The sequence below is a fragment of the Dipodomys spectabilis genome, unplaced genomic scaffold (assembly GCF_019054845.1).
Source record: "Dipodomys spectabilis isolate Male_0828 unplaced genomic scaffold, ASM1905484v1 ptg000336l, whole genome shotgun sequence".
NCBI classification, from domain to species: Eukaryota; Metazoa; Chordata; class Mammalia; order Rodentia; family Heteromyidae; genus Dipodomys; species Dipodomys spectabilis.
The window spans coordinates 539830-561814 of record NW_024871013.1 but is presented as its reverse complement, the minus strand read 5'-3'; the positions used below and the strand labels follow the sequence as shown (position 1 = coordinate 561814).

Here is a 21985-nt window from a genome sequence, read left to right as displayed (position 1 = left end):
AAATTTCAACTGCAGAAGTTTAGAAGTAGCTCTTAAGCAAGGCCTACTTTGAATCCATTAGTTCTACAAAGCTAACTCAGTTGGATAAATAAGTACTTCAAAAAGCCATTCCCTTTGGACCTGGGTATGAATGCTTCAAAATGAAAAAGACTTAAAATAGTCATTGACAAAATAATTGAAAATGTGAGCAATCGTCTGAACAATATAATTTTTTCCATTATGCACAGAATTTTAGGGAAATAAGATCAGTATCATTGTTAGGAACATTAAGGTTTCCTTGTTACAAATAGGCACCCAAGGATATAAGCCTGTATAAAGATTGCATCATTAAATTGCATACTTCAATTTAGGGGACACTATATGCTTCAGCAGCACGTATACCCCAATTGCAACAATACAGAGATTAACATGGCAATTGCACAGGATTATATGAAAATTTGTGAAATATTCCATATTTTTCATTCTTCAGATGCAAGAAATGAAAAACAGTTTTTAAAAAGTTGATTACAAAATTACAAGTGTAATAATACATGTAATTCATATAATTAAAAGTTATTTTCACATCACTGTATTAAATCTTCAAATTAGTGAAGTCTTTACATAGCATAATCTTTAAAAAAAACTTTTGAAATTAGACAACATTGTCATTTTATCCCGAAGAAATATACTATAAGGACCTAGGAAAAAAGGAATCTTACACTGTTTCTATATGGAATGCAATCTGAAAGGACACATTTATTAATGAGCCTATATATTATAAAACAATGTAGAATTCAAAGTATTATATCTAGGACAGAATAAAATAGATTATGGATATTATACAAACATAGAATATAGAATACTTTAAAATATAATTTTTCAGACAAACACCAGAAATATGTTCAGTTTCTATACTACTCATTTCAACAGATAAGTTAAAATTCTTTCTGATTAAAAAAAGCACAAACTCTCCAGACACCATTATAGATGTATACAAATCTCTTTTGAATACATTTTGACATCAAAGTCAGGCAATTCACTTGGAAGAATTCCATGGAATCCATGAATTGTTACAGTAAGGTATTGTTGTTATTTGGATTGTGAAAATATTTTGCATGGACACAAACAATGGAATGGAATTTATGAAATTTAAAAAACTTAACCAAACCATGGTGACTTAGAAGAGCAATTTGTACAGCCTTCCAAAACTTCAAAGAGATAGTGATATATACTTATCCGTTTGGCAATATCAAATGCAGTTTCTTCCAACTTATTCTTCAGACCTGATTTGACATAATGCTTCAACAGATGAAGATCCAACGTGTTTTTGTTATCTCTGTTCCAAGCAGCAATATGCAAGGGGGTCAAGAGTCCTTTGGTTTGGGAATTGGTATTTGGATCATGATGAAGTAATAAAACAGCCACTCTGGTATTATTCCACGTAAAAGCACTGTGCAAGGGTGTCCAGCCATCTACAGTTATTGCAAGAATATCTGCCGATTGAGCCACCAACTCATGGCAAATGTCTAAGTATACCCTATAGGTTTCCTGATGAAGATGGTTATACTCATCTTCATACCTAGTATTCACATGAGTGGCCTTTTTGGAAAGTAGTCCCTGCACTACTGTAGTAGTAAACAGATTATTTTCAGCAGTCCAAAGAAGAAATTTGCTTGGATCCTTCTCCATTTTTTTCTTGCAATTGATACCATTCCTCACTTTTTCATCGTGTTCCTCATCTTCATGACAATTGCCTAACCAGAGACTTTGAGTGCCATTGGGAATGATGTGTACATGTATTTCCCTAATAGTTCATGTTAGTTGAACTGTTCAGCAAAATCCGGTGAATTTTCTGCATCTGTTTTTTCACTATGATTTATTTTCTCTTTTTCCATTTTTACTATTCGAAATTATTCTAACTGTAGATTAGGGAATTGATGGAGAGCAGAGGAAAGATGTCCCTCCGTATTCAAAGATTCAGACTGAAAATATGGACCAGTGGTGTGTTCATGTGCAGTTTATTCTAGGAATGAGAAAAATGCATGCCTCTGATCAATTTATAGAGCACACAGAATTTTAAGTTTTGAAAAAAGATGGAAATAGAATTTATGTATTTATTTGAAATTAGTAAATACATTTATAGCAGTCTACATAAAGAGACGTAGCTTTGACCAAATTGTAGACAAGAATCTAAATCCTTGATAATTGTAGGAAGAGATCTGAATGGAATCAGTTGAATCACACTTTTCCTGTAGAATGAAGGAATAGGTCCATTCAGCAAGAGAAGGCAAGCCAATTATATCTGTGACAAATCTTTGTGGAAAATGGTATCGAGGATTACTTACTGGTGATCCACTTGCACTGGAAGCATGATTCTGAAATATTCCTTGCAGATTCTCAACTATTGCTTTGATCATTATATTCTCCAAGAAGAAAAAGTGAGATTTAATTGATAGCAAAGGACTACTAATACATTTTGACTTCTTATTAAACACCTTCAATCATAGAAACCACTTAAAGACAATAGACAGGCCTACTTTTATAGATGAAAACAAGTGTCTTTAATAGTCATGCAAAGGACTTCTATTTTATTACTGCATTATACATTTTTTCTAATGTTGGATAACAATAAATAATGAATCTATTAGAAAGCTCTTCAAGCTCATATGTCCAATAATGAGTTCTCTTATACTAAATCATGGAATTTTTTGTGTATGGTCTGAAGAAGAAATTTAAATTACTAACTTGATGTTTTGACAGGACAATTTCATCACTGTACATCTTGCTTCTATACTCAATTTTAGATTACGATCTAAGGATGTGAAATAGATAAGTATAGAGGAAAAAGTAGAAGCCACACTTGTAGCTCATGTCATTAATCCTAGCTAATCAGAAAGATGAAGTCTGAGGTTTGTGGTTTGAAACCAGACCAAACCAAAAAAAGGGCCATTAGATTCTGATTTGAAAGAAACCAACAAAAGCTAGAAATGGGGCTGTGGTACAAGCAGTGAAATGATAGCCTTGAGAAAACTAAAACAAAAAAAATATCAATTTCTGGGACAGAGCCAGGCCCTAAGTTCAAGCCCTATTATTAGCACCAAACAAATGAATGAATGAATTAGTTAATTAATTAAAAATAAATTAAGTGGTCACATGTGGATAGACAAGTAAAACATAAAACCCGTGGTGACTGGATAGTGTATTACTTTTTAGTAAGGCAAATTATCATTTATACTAATCATTAATATTTTATTTGAACTTTTTTGTGCAGTAAACCCTGAATTTAGCATGTATGTATATGTGTGTGTAAATGTGTGCATGTGCTGTTGCAATGTTGCTTGCCAATATGGACAAGGTGGGACTGAAAAGAGCTAACTGTGTTGCAATATTTTTATTTATCATTGTTTTGTCATGTTATTTCAGTTCGACCCCCTTCTGTACACTTTATTTGTCAAATAATAACATCATCAGAATCAAATCATTTACATTAAGTTAGATAAAAGAGACAGCTTTAGCTCTTATTATATGCTAGGAAAGAAGATACAGACATAATTAGGTAGTAAGTTATTGCTGTAAGATGACTGTCAGTTCAAAATATGTATTTGACCTCTTAAATTGGTTATAATTTTAAAATATGCTCATGGAGTGAGTTTGACCGACTTGACCAAACCGGTATTACTCTCTGGTTATTCCCGTGAAACACAAGGTGGATAAATTCTGGCTTTCTGTTGAAAATAACTTTCTTTATAAGATCATATCTATTCTCACTAAGAGATAATCAACTCCAAATTTTTACATTTGAATATCCCATGATATTGACTGAAAATCGGTATTGTTGATAAGCTTGCTAGATATTCCTTTCAAAAACAAACAAACAAAAAACATGTGTCATCTCCAGATAATGGATGTATTTGAAGTTGTACATGCAAAGGGATCTTCACTAATGGCTCTTTTGTGGGAGTAACTATCGCAACTTAACAAATAAGGCTTTTCGTATATATATAACGAAATATAAATAACATCCCAGAGTGAATCTTGCAACTTCTGAAAAGCCTTTAAATATTTTAGAATTATTTCAGTTCATTGACTAAAAAGCTAAAGATATTTCTGAAATAAATATTGTTAAGATCTGAAAATGTAAGTGCATATAAAGGCTTTTATGCATCATTTTATGAAAATCTAGTTTCTATGAAACTAAATGGAATAGAATAGAAGAATGTAAGTGAATTTTGTAAGCTAATTTATTATTAGTATAACTTTGTTTTCTATTAACACAGTCCTCTGAATGTAGAAGATGTGTGTAGATGATGTGTGTCTGTACTTTAGTTATTTTTAGGATCTTTGTATTTAAAGGAGTGGATTTTTGGTATAAATAAAGGTCTTTTAAAATGATTAGGATTAATCTTGTGTTTTGTGTACTACTCCCAAGAAAATGAGTTATTTTCAAGTGTTAATAGTTTATAATTGAATCTTCAGTATCATAAGAAATTTTTAAAAATTTAGTATTGATGACTTTTTAAACCAATTGTATTCACAAGTTGGAGACTCTTTAATTCATGCTTAGGTCTTGGTGTCTATGATTTTTAACTTCTCGTTCCTAGCATTAATGATAGGTCAGAGTGCGTTTTTGGGTATATGAGAGGTAAAATATTTATGTGGGGTCAAAGGTGATTTTTATATCAGTCTTGCTTTAATAACATTTTAAAGAAGTACATTTCTCTCAAAATGTTGCACATCAAAAGCTATCAAATACTTCTCATGGTAAACAACTTAGGTGAGCTACAATGTGGAAATGATTGGTCCATCATACCTGCAGTCTGTTTCCATTCAGAATTGGGCAGGTCATTCTATCTGTAAGACTGTGTTAAACAGAGATGGGGTCGCCAAGCATATCTAGAAATCAAGAATGTTACACTTTAGCAGTTCCTTTCACCAAGGAGGTGTAAATTGACTATGAACTTGGAGCTTTCATATTAAAGCTACCTATTTTCTAACAAAGATAAAGTGAAATATTATTAGAGTGTTCACAATAATTTTGGGAAATTTTCCTAGAATTAGTAGACTAAGTTCTGGTATTTTAGTCATAAAATAAAATGAGGTTATTTGATACAGTGGGAGAGGGGCCACAGGCTAACTCTTACCATGCGTACATGTTGTACTAGTAATTCCAACTCTGAAGACTTCAGTATCATCATCTGAGAATTAAAAATAGAAGCAGATCCACTTTATGGGAATATTGTGAGGATTAAATTAGATACCATAGGTAAAGTACTTGGAAAAACAATCAGCATTTTATCATGAAATGAATTCTAACATTTTACTGTGATTTTTATATTGTGTCTATTTAGAATACACAATGTGATGTATTGATATTCATTGCATTGGTCACTTTTCTTTCATTATGAGGAAAATACCTGCAAATAATATTTCTGAGTTGGAGACTATTATATTAACTCATGGTTTAAGAGAACGCAGTTTAAGATCAGATGTCCCCATTGATTTTAATTATATTTTTATTAAATAGCTGGTCAAAAGAATTGCTATTCCACAAATCAGTTTATAAATACAATGGATCTTCACATAAATTACCCTTCCAAACCTCACTCCACTTTCATTTTTTCTAGTTTCATACTATCAGCATTGAATATTATACCTTCCCTCTCTTCCTCCATGGCTCTTTATTCCTTCCCTTTGACTTTCTCTCACATCTTCCAAGTGACAGTTTCCTGGTATTCATTTCCTTGAATTTAAAGTTCAATTTTATAAGAAATTAGACCGTTTAAATACTCCTCTGCAAATAGCATGCTTTGGTTAATACTATTATGTAATTGTAACCCCTCTGTCCGGTATTTTCACAATACAAAAATTTTCAGTTTTATGGTCGGTATATTTTGAAAAGAATGCCATGACTTTATGAAATAAAAATAGAATCTTTAATGGGTGTATTGTCACTATTGCCACCCAGATTTTAAAAAAAATTCTTAGACTACTACCTCAATTCTTATGCAAAAATAAAAAACGATTACAAAACTAAATGTGAGATGTAAAAACCTACAAAATATAAATGTAAAAATTCATGACATTGGATCAGTAAAGGTTTCAAAAAATGAGAAGGAAAGCATTAGCGGTTAAAGAAAAGCAAGAATAAACTGGATAATATCAACTGATAACCTTTCATAATTCACAGGACTATATAACAGAAATGAAAACATATCCAACAGATATAGGAGACATATTTGTTAATACTACAATGTTAACGCTACAATCATTTTGAGTCTAATTATTTTTATATCTTCTAAATCTATATAAATTTTTCCCGAATTGGGTATTTCTTTAAAGAACATATGTAAATTGATAGTCAATAGGAGGAGCAAATGAAATAAGTTCCTTTTTAATATCTAAGAATAAATCAAAAGAAAACTCACTAGTATGACCATAATATAAAAAGATTATACAAAATATAGTAGTGCAATTGTGGAGAAATTGATATACTCCACATAGCAAATCAATTTGTAACAATACTACAATCATTATATCAAGCAAGTTTTCAAAAGTTCAAAGAGAATTTATAGGATCTATTTATTACACTTCTATGTATGTATTAAAGAGAAGTAAAAAACTTGTTTGGACAGGGAATGTAGTTTACTGACATTGCACTTGAGTAGTATGTGTGAGACCCTGGAAATGATCCCCAAAAACAAGTTTTGAAAAGACACACTATAGAGGAGGTATGCTGGACAAATTCCTGTAACTGAATTTCATATCTATTTTAATGTCTGTTCTAAAATTTACAGTATTTCTATTTGAAGAAATGCAAGTTTGTGAAAATTAGGCTTGGAAAACCTATGACTGTACAATTCACTTCCAAAGCACTAAAATGTATACAATACATGGAGATAATATATTGCGAGTGAATTACATGTCAACAAAAAAAGAGAAACTATTTTTAAAATTACTGCACACAAAATGCAGAATACCTAAAAAGATGTTTTTGGTGTTGGCTTAAAAACTTTGTAAACTACAGCTTTTTAAACAAAGATATAATGTCTGTCTATGTTGAGGTTTTTGTCTGTTTATTTTGAGTTTATACAGAGATAACTCAATCAAAAAGTGTATGATAACTGGAATATCTAGGAATTATGCATCACTTATAAATAATTGATAACCTTTTCTGGAAGAAAATTTGGTAAATCACAGAACACAGAATCTATGCATCTGCATTTTATGAAAGCCATATGTTACTTACTCAATCCAATTGTTTTTCTCTACTTTGCTAGGGAAAAAATATTCTCAAGATAAGAGACAATAGCAGTGAAAAGAAACAAAATACACAATCATCTTGATTTATTTGTGAAAATAACAAATGAAATAAAACAATTCTACTTAAAGGACTCCAATATTAGTAACTAAGAAGATGTTCCTGAATGACAACATCCATTGAATTTTTGGAATTTTAATTTCTACAAACCTGTGACAATTAGAATAAGAAAACAAATATAGTCTTAGAGCAAACCAGCCTTGGAATAACTTTCTTAATTGTTTTGAAATTACATAAGAATTGACACTCCTTTGCTTTGGAAATATTTAAATAAGTTTATCATTTATTATAATTCAAATACGAAGCAAGAGTAATTTTATATAATCATTACAAATATCATCTTATAACTATGGCAAAATACAATAAAAGTCCAATCCCAATATAGTACCTATGTATCATTATACTTAATTCCTAATCATTACCTAAATATCTTAAACAAACTAAATATTCATGTCTTTAACATAGATGTAAATATTCTTTACTTTTTACTTAACATTTTCCAGGGGCCTGTATTCATGTTTCTAAGAAATGTTCACAGCAGTTAAAAGATGCTTTTGTGAAATTAATGTGATACATTTTGTTGGAGTTGAGTTGTTGTTGTTGTATGCAAGGCATAAGCATTGTCCCTAAGCCTTTTTATTCTCAAGGACAGCACTCTAGAACTTGAGGCCCAGAGCTAATTTATATTTTTCAGAATCTAAGAAGTAGTTTTCTGTCTGGGCTAGTTTCAAACAGAATTTTAAGATCTCATTACACAGAATAGGTTGAATTATAAGAGTGAGTCACTGCCACTTCTTTAGATGTATTTGTTAATTTTAATTATGTTTTAAGATTTTTGTTTCACCATAGTGTATATCTCTCTACAAATAAATTTAGACATATGTATATATTTCTGATGACAAATAATCTCTAAAAATGTATGTCATTCGAAACGTAACATTTAAATATATATATATGTATATATATGTGTGTATATATATATATATATATATATATATATATATATATCTGAAGACAGACTCCCTCTAAAATTTTTCTACTGTTTTTGACTTTTTTCATTTCAAAGATATGCAGTCTATTTTCAAAATGTTTCCTAGCATAAAATAATTAATATTTCAATAGAAAGTAGAGTTTATTACTTTCAAGGGAATTTTAGATATACACTTGATATTGTAGTAACATTTACAGTATATCACTTGAAAAAGTTCTGTCTAAACCCTTAAATATTTTTGTGTAGTGAGGGGGAAAGAGGAAGTTAATTTATACTGGTTAGGAATTTGCAATGCTTCAAAAATCTATTCCATAATTTGTTATGAGCACATATCAACCTACCTGATGTGGTTTAGTTTTCGTGTTTCTTTATTTGTTCAAAATTTTAATATGGATGTATGCACAGTGGTAACATTAAAATTATTAATCAAAAGAAAAATAATAGCAAAATCATACACACATATCACACTATGATGCTAATAATAATTTTGATGAAGATGATGATGATGACCACAGTGTAGCCTGATAATGACAATGTTTTGATTGAAAAGGTAAAAAAGAACTTTAGACATCATTGAAGTTAGATTTCCCACATTGAATACATAGTTATAAACAGTGTTGGATTACATACAATAAGAATAACGAGAGGAGAGTTTCAATATCAATAAATAAAATCACATAAACAGGTACAGACACTAAAAAACCCTAACCTTATTCCTGCTGTTTCTCTAATGTGTACTCATTTTCTTGGTGGTATTTTTTTCTAATAAATAAAATCGTTTATTTCAAACATTTTGATGGACTAAGCTATAGTTTTCAACTAAGTGTTATTAGTTCAAATAACATTCTCATATAGATAGTATTCAAATTAATGTTTCCAATGATATATTAAGAGTATGTTCTTCAGTAAAGCTGTAAACACATGACCCAATTTACATAATACCACTTACATATCTGTAGTTACCATAAAAGGACACAGACTGTAGAGCCAGTAGTTAAAATTTATTTTTATTTCTGCATGAAACTATTTGTGAATTCATACCAACAAATTGAATTTGACTCTTTATTTATAAGCTAAGGTGGAAAATATAAGGACGCTTCAGTTGTCTTTTTTCTTGCTCCAGAAGTCAACAAATATATTCTTCAATATTTCTGGTAGATTACCTCCATTTACAGATGAGAAATGTAAGACCAACAGTCAATGTAGTGAGTAAATAATGATACTGGAATTTGTATCTGAGCTCTTCACTCTGTGTGCTTACAAGGAGAGTAACTTGGTGATGGAGAGGACCAATATGAAAAGACTATGTGGAAAAATCATACTTTGTAAATGGTTGTTTTAGGAATAGGGGATCAGTGATGAATAATTGAAACAGGCTGGTGTCAGGCGCATAAAAGGGAGTACATAGAAATTGTATTACTGAAAGAAACTGAGAAAATCTTCATCATTCATCTTATCTAATGGCAGGGAGTAGAAGGGAAAGAAGAAATCTAAAGTGCCTTCACATCTCTTGCTAGCATTTGTGTTAGTTATATTCTTCGTGATAAAGACTACAGGTGGAAATGATGGATTTAGAGGAAAAAACTCTCAGAAAATTCTAAAGTTTATGTTAAACAGATGCAAAGATAGGTCTGTTTAGATATCATCAAAATATCCACGACCATGAATATGAAAAAATGATAAAAATCAGTGGTATTATTAAAGGGAAGAAGAAAAGGAAAATTCTGACACATGTGTGAGCAATGCAAGCAACAGTGTGGACAAGATTAGAAGAAAGAGATAAATAAGGAAACAAAAACGTAATAAACACAGATTTACAGAAGTAAAGGAAGGAACGAATTTGCAGGAATATATTGAAGGAAATATGCTATTTGGATTTGGAAAGTAAAGGACATAGACAAGTTCAAAAAGAACAGTGTTTTGGTGAAAGTCATATTGATAAAATTTTGAGATATGAATGTGAAGTCATGAAATTCTGAATCCATGCATTCAACAGATCCTGTTGATTTTAAATGCAAGGAACAAATGCTTTTATCCTGACCTTAGAAGAATTATACAGATATAACTCTCATTAACTACTTAGAGGTATTCTGTGAATATTTTTGAAGACTTTGTTTAGCCAGGTGAATAAAGATTGAACTACAGCACAGGCAAACCTAATTTGTGCTACAGTTCCAAGGAGTGACCCATGTATCCACACCATTTTGGGATTTTATTGAAATGTCTTTAGATATGTTCGTATATCTTATCAGCCTAATCATTATAAATGTAGGACAAGTAGCACCAAGTATTAGGTTGAACATACAGCTTTACTGATGTGACTGAAGACTCCTCAAATTGATTCTTCTGTAGAATAAAAAATGCCTGAGTAGCCATTGACAAGTCATAACTACCATATACTCCATTTAAATCTAATTTTTGTTAGGAATATCTCCATGCTGTAATAACCCTGTCAATCAACCTGCTACAAATTCTTATATGTAGAAAGTGCTCTTATAACCTTCAAGTTTTTACTGAATGGAAGAGTTCAGACATTACCCTCACCACTAAGATTAAATGCCCAGAAAGATTAGACATTTTGTGTTAATGCCTTTCTTTTATTTTTTCATACACATTGGCAAGTGGGAAAAGATTCTGATGTAACAATAACACAATTTTGACTTGTACTAACAAAACATCTAGGATCTAGTGTTAATTCATATACTTACTAATTAGTTCCAAATTTTGTGGATATTTATATTTCTCCTGGGAAAACAAATGAGTTCCAAGAAAATGCACCTAAGGAGCCTTTCAATTCCAATATCACTGTTAATGAGATAATGTCTCATAATGCTTTAAATTCTATATCCTCGAATGTAGGTATAGGGTTATACTGTGGAACTTTTCTCCTCAGAGAGTGAGTACTACCCTATTGTTTAACATGGTCAAAGTACCGTGATAAATAGACGGGGCGTATGCAAACAAAAACTGGTAGTGGAACAATGTTCTTAGCAGTTTGTAAAGATGAAATGGAAATAGAGCAACCATGATCTCAAAAGGAATGTGCAAAGAAGACAAAAGCACAAAGTAGAATGTGCCAAGGAAATGTGGAGTAAAATTTCAAATTATGTGCTCAGGAGTGAGGATGTGTTCAAAGTACTGCTTCAGAGAATATAGTTGAATATCTTGGGGGAAAAAAACTGCTTTAAATTATTCTGTGATAATTGTACAAGTAGAAGCCCCTAACTCTGACTGTAATCAGCCACAACATCATCAAATTAGGGACTATTTTCCAAGTGCAAAGTGAGAAAAAGAGGGCTCATCACAGTTAGTGTTCAGGTTAAAGTAATGGAAATCACTTAATTTTTCTGATAAATCTTCATTTATTGTTGGAGCATTAAAGTAGGGAAAAGCCAAGTAAATATATTGCATGTTCCTAAATTAAGCTGGATGTATTATATTGTTCTCTATTTTAACTTGGAAGTTATAGATTATATCTTTTTATACTCTGATTTGGGACACTGATCTGCTCTCAGTTATTTCTACTCTTCCCCTTCTTTTGACCATCCGCTTACATAATCTTTATTTAAAGAGACATACTTGAGCTTGCATTTCTAAATTCTTCAAAATTATCTGAATTTCTTCATACTTCTGGCAGCCTCCTAAATCTTTCTCAAGGGAATATTTTGTCACTACCATTTTTATCCTATATGATATCTTCCTGCCTAATACAGTGCAAAATATACATCATCCAGATATCTCAACACTTGTACCAACATAAAATATTATCTTACTTAGAAACCATGATTTCAGTATATCTGGGGAGGTGGCATCTGTCATTTTTGAATGACCTTAAGTGATACTTACATGAAATCATGTTTTAAACCAATATGCCACTGAGAAGATGAACGAATCGATAAAATCGAAGAAATCATTAATACACACACACACACACACACACACACACACACACACACACACACACACACACGGTGGAATTTTATGCTTCCAATTCATAAGGAAATGGAAAGACTTGGAAAAATCCTACTAAGTAAAATAAGCAAGACACAAAGAAACAGATTCCATGGTTTCCCTCATGTGTAATAAGTAGGAAATGTCTAGGATGGTCGTAGCAGATGAGCAGAATGGCTCAAGAACTATGTATATATGACCATATAAGTGGATGCTGAGCAAAATGAACTCCTAGACATTGAAACAAAGGTTTTCCTTTGTGGTTGTTTTTTTTTTAATGTACTATGTGATTTCTTTTTTCTTTTGTGTTTTCTCCTGTGGTTTATCTCCTGCTGCATATGATTTCAGTATCCTGTGTATTGTATACATATTTATCTTAATTTGGCAAGGGAAGAGGAACAACAAAATGGCGACAGAGAGGACAAAGAGCAAACCAATGGGATAGCAATACTCACAAGACAACATGTTGGAAATTTTCCCTATATCTTGTGAGGGGTATTGGGGAAAAGGAAAAGTGTGAGAAAAATGAGGGAGCGGGTAAAAAGTTCGACATATTATGTATTCACTACATTACAATTACTGAAACCCCTTCTATATATTAAATTGACAATAAAATTAAATTTAAAAATAAGCTACATAAAATAGAATTTCACTGTATTATTATAGTAAATATTATTCTATGTGTATTACCTTTATAAAATGAACAATATTTGGCTTCTAATTTGAATTAATTGCCCCTTTCTTTATCAGAGGGTCAGCAACTGGAATGTTATCAAACTATACAAAATTTTCAGAATATACTTGCCATTATTTTGAAAAAAAAAAAAAACCATTATTTTAGTATTGTCTCATACTAAATAGAAAATAGTTCAATTCTCTGGAAACTCCTAACATTTAAAACTGAATTTTTGTTAAGGGGAGAGAATATATGTGTTCTTCAAAATTCCTATGACTACTAACTACTCATTTTCAAATTCTGAACATGCCATACCAGAGACATTCAAAACAGTGCCTGTTTGCATTTTATTTAATTCTGCAATAGATGCAGCCACATTCTGGTTGAAGATAAAACTATGAAGTATCTATAATAATTAATTCCTCTGGAGTAAACATTTGTTCATCAGAGTAAGCTATTATTTCTATGAAAATCAATCCCAACATTTTATCCAGTGAAGTCATTCTAGCCGAACAATTTCCAACTTGTAAGGTGCACCTTAAAATTCCCTAAATTTCACAGCATGACTAGCTTAACACTATTGTGAAAAAAATATACACTTCTACTAATGTAATGCCCTTTCTATTGTTCTAAGAACACTGCACTAAACTTTGCTGCATCATTTTTCCCCAAGTGATATTCTTGAGATCAGAAAATTTGCAAATATTCTTTTTACTTATCTTTTTCCTATAATAGATATTCAGGAGGCTAAGATCTGAATATTATGGTTCAAAGCACACCCAGGCAGGAAGGTTTCTTAGATTCTTATCTCCAATGAACTGCTCAGGAAAAGCCAGACAAAAGTGGCACTGAGGTTCAAGTGGTAGATAGTAGTCTTGACCAAAAACAGGCACAAGGACCGTGCCCTCAGCCTAAATTTAGCCACAGTTAAAAAAATGTGTACATCTTTATCTGACACCCATCAGAGATTAAACCTGAGTATGAAACCTAAGGAAAATGATAAGGTAAGAATTTAACTTTTCTGGATTTAAGTAAACAAAATGCAGCATAGAGTAACTCATTGGTTTAAAGTCAACCTATTTCTCCAAAACATTCTAAGCATTTCCTTACAATGTGTATTATTCTCAAGAAGGGAATGGAGAATATGAGAATTGGACTAACCAAGTATTGTCTTCAAATATACATAATTTGGATTTACCTCTTTTTTCGTTATAGGCATTTTTGAGAAAAATGTTTGAATAATTGATTTCCTGGTCGGGTATAATATATCCTAGTTTCATATACCAAACTTCATTCAGAAAATGGTATATAGTGATTAAGTAAAATATTCAATAAATGTCATAAAGTATATACCTATAGGAATAATTTTTTTAAGAGTGCATTTTAAATATTCTAATATAATTATTTATTTGATGGGAAAATTTCACATTAACAGTAATTAACTGGAATACTTTAACGTTAATTGGACAAGATTGTCTTTCTAAATGAGCAAAACCAATTTCTCCCTTTCTTTATCAAGGAAACAACAGAGGAAAAAATGGAAATTAACATATGAATATATAACAACTGGAATTAATTTTTGTCTTTTTATTAGCAAATATTAATTTCAAAAAGTGTTTTATTGTGTTATACACATATGTCCATATAATGTAGCCATCTACATTTTATTCCTTTTATTAGTTTTATTATACCATCATACTTACTTATAAAATATTTGAATATATTTATCCACAATATTTCTCTTCATGTCCTCTCTTAATTTTTTCCAAATTTAATCAGTTCCATATTTTAAACCTGGGTCATTCATTGTATTTTCTGGTTCTAGAGTCTGCATATAAGAAATCTAGTATGTGTTTTTCACAGTATGGCAGATTGCATTAATAAGAAGGTTTCCAGTTCTATCCATTTTTTGAAGATGATATGATTTCATTATTATGTGTGGCTAAATAATATATCATTGTGTATATTTATTATAACTTCTTTAGTCAATGAGTGATTAAGGAACATATAGGTTAATTCTGTAGTTATTTATGCTTTTTATGTGGGAGAAGTAAGGATGGAAATAATGATGTTTAGACTGAGAAACATGCTCTTTAGTATGGCACTCTAGTATTTGAAACATCAGCTGCTCTTTCATCAGTATTTCAATACTGCATTATATTTTAAAAATAAAATTTAATTACATTTGCAAAGGTGTTCTCTTTCAGTATCTATATAACATTTTATTACAGTGTTATATTTAGTATGTCATGTGAGTGAAAATGCATGCATGTTTGTATATATAGCTGACTCTAAGGAAACTGAATGTATGTGAGATACAGGATTCAAATAAAAGTTTCAGACCTGCTAAGATGCTAAACTGAATATGTCCAGTTTGTGGAGTGTGATTTCAAGATCATATTTTGTAGGTTTCATACCAATTAAGTAGATGTTTCTCATCCAAAATCATAAGGAATAAAACAACTACTCTATTTCATAATCATTTAGTCTTAGTACTCCAGACATTGTAATTAGTGGAAAAAATGATTGAAAGTAAGATGGGTCAGTAGTGAGCCTTTAGAAACACTGAATTTTCCCCAAAATCTTCAGATTCACTCTGTGAATAGAAGTTACAATTTTATATATTTATAAATATATTTATAAACATACACATATAATATGATTCTATTTGTGTAAATATGTGCATATAATATAAATATATCATATATTTGTTATATTTTAAATGTATCATAAATATTTATTTATATTTAAATGTAATTCATATAATCATATGTACATATATATATATATATATATATATATATATACACATATATTTTTTTGGTCAGTCGTGGGGCTTGAACTCTTGGCGTTGGTGCTGTCCCTATGCTCTTCAGCTCAAGGCGAGAGCTCTACTGCTTGAGACATAGCGCCACTTCCTGTTTTCTGGAGGTTTATTAGAGATAAGAATCTCATGGAATTTCCTGCCTGGGCTGGCACTGAACCATGATCCTCAGATCTCAGCCTCCTGAGTAGCTAGGATTACAGTTATGAGCCACCAGTGCCCGGCTATATTTATATCTGAAATTTGTCAGTGGAACAAAAGGTACAGAAACTATTATTCTTAACATGAAAGGACTTCACATTGACAGGTGTAGTTACAAGAAGAAAAACGATAAATATTCACAGTGGCACAAAAATCCCTTAGGTGCCTAGTTCGACAACTCTTTTTTTGAGACACTTCATGTTGTGTACTTCGTTTTCAACCGAAGCGACTATAGAAGTTATTGGACCCTAAACAACACTGACAATTGCCCACTGACAAATACCCACTCCTCTATGACAGATTTAGCAAGGACTATCATGGAGATTCTTGTTAGGGACATGATGAAAAATTTATATGTTAGTTGTGATTACAGAACTGTTTTACACCTGTCACTCAGCCAGTAACTGTATTTAACATAGTTCCTTTGCTCTAACTTATATTTTCTTGGCTCAGGAAATTGTTTTTATTTGTGAAAACTTGGCTGTTCACAACATAGACATGCGTTTTAAATCCTTTTGAAATTACTGTCTGCACAGAGTTCTATGAGATGAACTTCTCTTTACCACTGAAATGAACTTACTCTGATTCAAACTTGGACATCAGCTAGCTTGTTCTCCTTCCCTGAAAACCATCTATATAGACGTCTTTACATGTAAAACAGATCCTCACTTACTTGCAAAAGTCTGTCAGTGAGTCAAACCTAACTCACCCAAGTGAGGTTAATTCATCTCCCATGCTTCCTTTCATTAAAAAGGGTAAAAACTGTTTAGCAATGCACATACTTTTTATTGTGAAGTGTGACTCCTATGTTCCATAATGTGAATCAAGCAGAGGAATCAGTTTATGATAGGAAAGATCATTTCAAAGAGTCTTAGACCTTGAAAATTATCCTGAGTATAATTTTTGGAGAAATATCTCTTTTCAAAATAGAGGACTCATTTATTATTATTCTTATTTTTGTTCGTTTTTTTGGGGGGGGGTTCCGGTCGTGCGGCCTGAACTCTGGGCCTGGGTGCTGTCCCTCAGCTTTTCAGCTCAAGGCTAGCGCTCTACCACTTGAGCAACAGCGCCACTTCCGGATTTTTTCTTTTTGCTTATGTGGTGCTGAGGAATCGAACCCAGGACCTCAGGCATGCAAGGCAAGCACTCTACCACTGAGCCATCTTCCCAGCCCCTCAATTATTTTTTATATTGTGCTGGTACTGGGGTTTGAACTGCTGGCCTTGAGCTCTATCTAGGCTTTAATTCTCAATGTTTGCTCTATACCACTTAAGCCACACTTGTACTTCTTCCTTTCACCACAACTGGAGAAACGAATCTCTTAGGTTTATCTACTTGGAATAACTTCGAATTGCAATTGTCAAATTTGAACCTACCAAGTAGCTAGATGTAAGCCACTGGTGTTCTGCTACAACTCACTTCTAAAGAATAAATAATCACAAAAATCAGAGAAAAATATTTGTTCAATTATTTATGTGTTGTCTAACAAACCAAATCATTTGCTACTGAAAGAGAAAAATAGAGATGATAGAGATGAATATGGAGGAGCAAGACCCCAAGAAAGAAGGGAAGGGATGATAAATGAGGGGAGGAGAAGGGAAGGGAAGATACGCGAGGAGGGGGAGCTGAGTAGAATTTTCTACTCATCACTAAGGTATTGTTGGACAATCAGTGCTTTTGCATTTATGTAGCCAAAGCTTTCTATTTTTGGTAGTTGTAAACTGAGACATAAAATACCAATTTACAGGTAATAACCTGTTAGTGTGCTTCCTCCTGCACCAAGGAAGCCATAGTAAGGTTACTGTTAGAGAGAAGGCAAGAGTAATCAGTTTAAGTGATTCTGAGAAACAATAATTGACATGCAAGGAATGCTCCCTTGTATGGTGAAATCAAGCATCACTCTTGTTCCCTGCTCCAGACTTCCTCTCAAAAAGAACAGCAAAAACAGAAGAGGAAGGAAATATCTGAGTAATGATCATCTCTCTATTTTCCCTCATCTCTTGACCACTCAAACAGTAAAGCCAAAGGAGACTTAACCTGAGCTTGTGGGAGAAATAGGGGGGAAAGTTCATTCTAACAATGAGAAAGTTGTCAAGTAATAGGGGTGGCATTTCAAATATTGAAATAAACCTTTTATAATTATTAATAAAAAGTAACTTGAAATTTATTGAACATTTAGAAGACTACAGGGCTCACTACATAGTGGAATCTGCATTATTAATACTGACTCCTGCTTCTATCATCAGAAATTGAAGATCTTCCCTAATATTCCAATACTAGGCAAATTACCCTTGATATTCACTTAAACTTTGTGAATATAATGCAGAAAACATGACTTTAAATTTAAACTGGTGAAGTGATAGGTTATGGAAATTCATTATGAATAGCATAATGCTGAGAGCATGGAAATTATTTTTCTTTCGTTTTCTGTGTGTAGAGAAGAAAAAAGGTCTCTTGGATGGCCCTGAAGTTCCAATTCTAAATTTAGGACAGAAGGTGAATAGTAAAGGAGACCTATTTCAGCCATTCAGAGATTAGAAATGTGGAGGAATTTCCTCATTTTTGTAGGTCAAACATGGAAGAGAAGATGTGGCAAGTCCAAAGCCAAATGCCAAAGGCATGAAGTTAAAACCAGTCTCAATAGAGAATCTGGGTTTAAAGAGAGTAGGGTAGAAGAGTGGAGAGGGAAATGGTGGACTAATACATTCATAGTATTCGATGTACATGTGTGAGGATATAAGTAGTAAACTTGAAGGGATAGGGGGGGTTGGGGTAAGGGAAGGAAGAAAAATGGAAAGTTTGACAAAGATCCAGATGTATTGCACATTGAAATGCATATACACTCTATTCAACACTGACATGATGAAGCGAAATCCATTTGCACAACTAGCTAAATATTAAAAAGTTTTTGAAGTTTTAATATTGAGCGACCAGAAGCCTAAACCCTTAGAGATAAACAAGATGATAGGATTGACATATTGTTGAGGCTTGTGCTCCTTTCAATATGCAAAATTTAATAAGTGTTGTCTGGGCAAATGTACATTTTATTTTACCAATTCCTTTTTCAAATTGCTTAAAATATAGAGAACCAAATTCCCATATTACTTCACTTCCAATAAAAAAAAATCTTATAGACCTTTAGTTTTCTCAGTTGTTTCTAAATATCTTAATGCAATGCATTGGAAATAATTTCATTCTCATTTAATTTTGAATTTGAAATCACTAAATTCTTTTAAAATCCTCTTACTCGGGCACAGGTATGGATAGATAACTGATGTGGGCAGAATCAGAATTATTCAGAAGGCTGTAAATGGATCCTCACCTAGTTTTCTCTCTGCTAGATCATAGAATACAGACTGCCCTAATTGGAAAAAGTTAGCCTTCCCAGGTTTTCTTCATATAAACACTCTATCAACATTTTGTTGTTTGAGGATTATTCAAGATTAGCTATATGTTATTGATAATGAATGAACATTACAGAAAGGTTAGGGAAAACCCTCTACACTTCAGTGAGGTTGTGAATTGTGCTTCATAAAGTGTTATGAAATCGCTCCATGAGAAATCTAGCAACCTCATTTCTAAAAAGTCCTTGCATGGTTACTCTTTCTAATAATGTCTCAATTCAAGTACTTCTCCTTGGAGTTCCATACTACTCAATGATGCTGTATTATCTCCTTGTTATATTTTGCAGACCGGTGTTGGTGATGAAATTTGTGCTTTCCAAAATTGCTCTCCCAATTCCACCCACAAAATGCAGACAAATATTCTGAAAGAACAGTCAGAGGAAGATGGCGGAGGAGAAGCTGCAGGCTAAACAAGCTCTGGCATAGAAAGCAGCTTTAGTGTTCTAGTGAATAATCCTAGACTAGAGAATCACAAGTGTGCCATCACAGTACAGAGAGTTTGGCAAGAGAGGGAAAATCCAGGAAGGAGACAGATCTGAGCACCTGACCTTAGTTGCAGCTCTGGCCAGGGGCGGTGGCAGCAGCAGCTGCCTTAGCCACGATACCAGAGAGAATCTGGGACAAAGGCACCAGATGCAGTGGGTGGGTGGATTCTACTCAACACCAGCAAGAACTGACAAGGATTAGATATGTTCATCCTACAGATCTACAGATCGCACACCTGAGACTATGCAGAAACCAAGATTCTGGCAAGCAGGAACCAAGACTCTGGCGTGAGTAGAACCGTGACATCTTCACTCCTTCTCCGGGAACATAGGAGGAAAGGTCGCCCCCTTCCCCCCCCCCCACCGCCCCACCATCACCAGAGATCTCCATCTTTGATTCTGACAAAGTCCCGGCTGAGCAACTAGCTCCAACTCAGGCCTTGGAAGAAAAAAAAAAAGAGTCATTTAGCAGGTTAGAAGAACCTGATCTGACCTGCCAAGTTCAGCTCCACCCAGGGGAAAGTCATCCAGCTCAGGCAGGGGTTCCTCTGCCCCTGGAGGAGTGACTTCCTTCACTGGGTAAACAGAGCCAGAAGCTGCCCCTCCCTATAGCAGCCTAGACAAACAATTGAAATTCAGTAAACATAAACCCTGAAAATGGCTCTAGGCTGGACTCTGTGAGTCTCTCACCAGCTAGCCCCTCAGGGAAAAGCTACTGTTTGCTGAAAGGCCTCAACCATACCCAAAACCTAGCCTCATCACAGCATCTCCAAGCTAGAGAAAACAGCCATCTCCCTATTTTGTGATACTCAAAGCAGATGTCCCTCCCACTGAACTAGACTGGGAGAAGGATCACAAAATCCTGAGTAATGCAGAGCATTTTTCTGCCTGCTCAAACAAACTGACTTAAGAAACCAATCAACCCACAGGAAAACCGAACACCACAAACCACGAAACTGGTTACAGACACAGGAGAGATACAGGATCTTCCCATTTTTGCACCCCCCCCAAAAAAATTCAAAGACCTCTTTTTTTGTACCTTTTTTAATTTTAATTTTTTTCTATTAATCTTTTTTCTCTTATAATTTTTTAATTTTAATTTTTTGTGAACATACTGTACAGAGGGGTTACAATTACATGGTCAAGATAATGAGTACATTTCTTATCAAGCATTGCAGCCTCCTCCTTTGTTTACCCTTCACATCCCTTCCCAGCCTCCCCCGCTCCCCCCCAACCTCCCCCCCACCAAAGTTGTAAAGTTTGTTTTTGACATGACAACTTCTATTTCTCATAGTTGCATCGGGTCCACCTGTATCCTTAAACGACTTGTTATTCCTCATCTCCTCCACAAATTATACCAACATCAAATATAGTGAAAGCAGGGATTATACTGTGGGGGAGGGACATACAAAGCTACAAAGAAATAATCTTATAAATGAGTTAGAAACAAACGCATGAAAGAAAAAAATATTTAAATACATATCTTAAGGTTCATTTTCCTAACATCACATTATCTGAACTTTCCTGCTTGACTCATACATATACTAGATATTGCAAATAAGGGAAACCAGGGGACCTATGTTTCTTTGGGCTTGGCTAATTTCACTTAATGTAATTTTTTCCAAGCTTTTCCATTTCCTAACAAATGGGGCAATGTCATTCTTTCTGATGGAGGCATAGAATTCCATTGTGTATATATACCACATTTTCTTGATCCATTCATCTACTGAGGGGCATCTGGGTTGGTAAGTAATGCTGCAATAAACATAGTTGTGCTGGTAGCTTTAGTGTGGTCTTGTTTGTAAATATTTGGAAAACCAAACACCACAAACAGACTAAATACTCCACCAAGAAACTGGTTACAGACACAGGGGAGATACAGGATCTTCCCATTTTTGCACCCCCCCCCAAAAAAAATTCAAAGACCTCTTTTTGTGTACCTTTTTAATTTTAATTTTAATTTTTTCTATTAATCTTTTTTTCTCTCATAATTTTTATTGTGTGTGTGTGTGTGTGTGTGTGTGTTTGTGTGTGTGATTTTTTAAAATCTTTTTTGACCTTTTGGTCCTTTTTAAAAATTCTTTTCAAGCTTTTGTGTTTTTTTTTCTTTTTTGCATGACTTAATTGCTTTTCTACTCACCTCCAGAGAAATACCT

At 33.0% G+C, this 21985-nt stretch overlaps 1 pseudogene; it reads left to right on the top strand.

Annotated features, from left to right (window-relative positions):
• The first annotated feature begins 360 nt into the window (after positions 1 to 360).
• On the top strand, positions 361 to 459 carry LOC122095148 (annotated as a pseudogene).
• Positions 460 to 21985: the final 21526 nt, after the last annotated feature.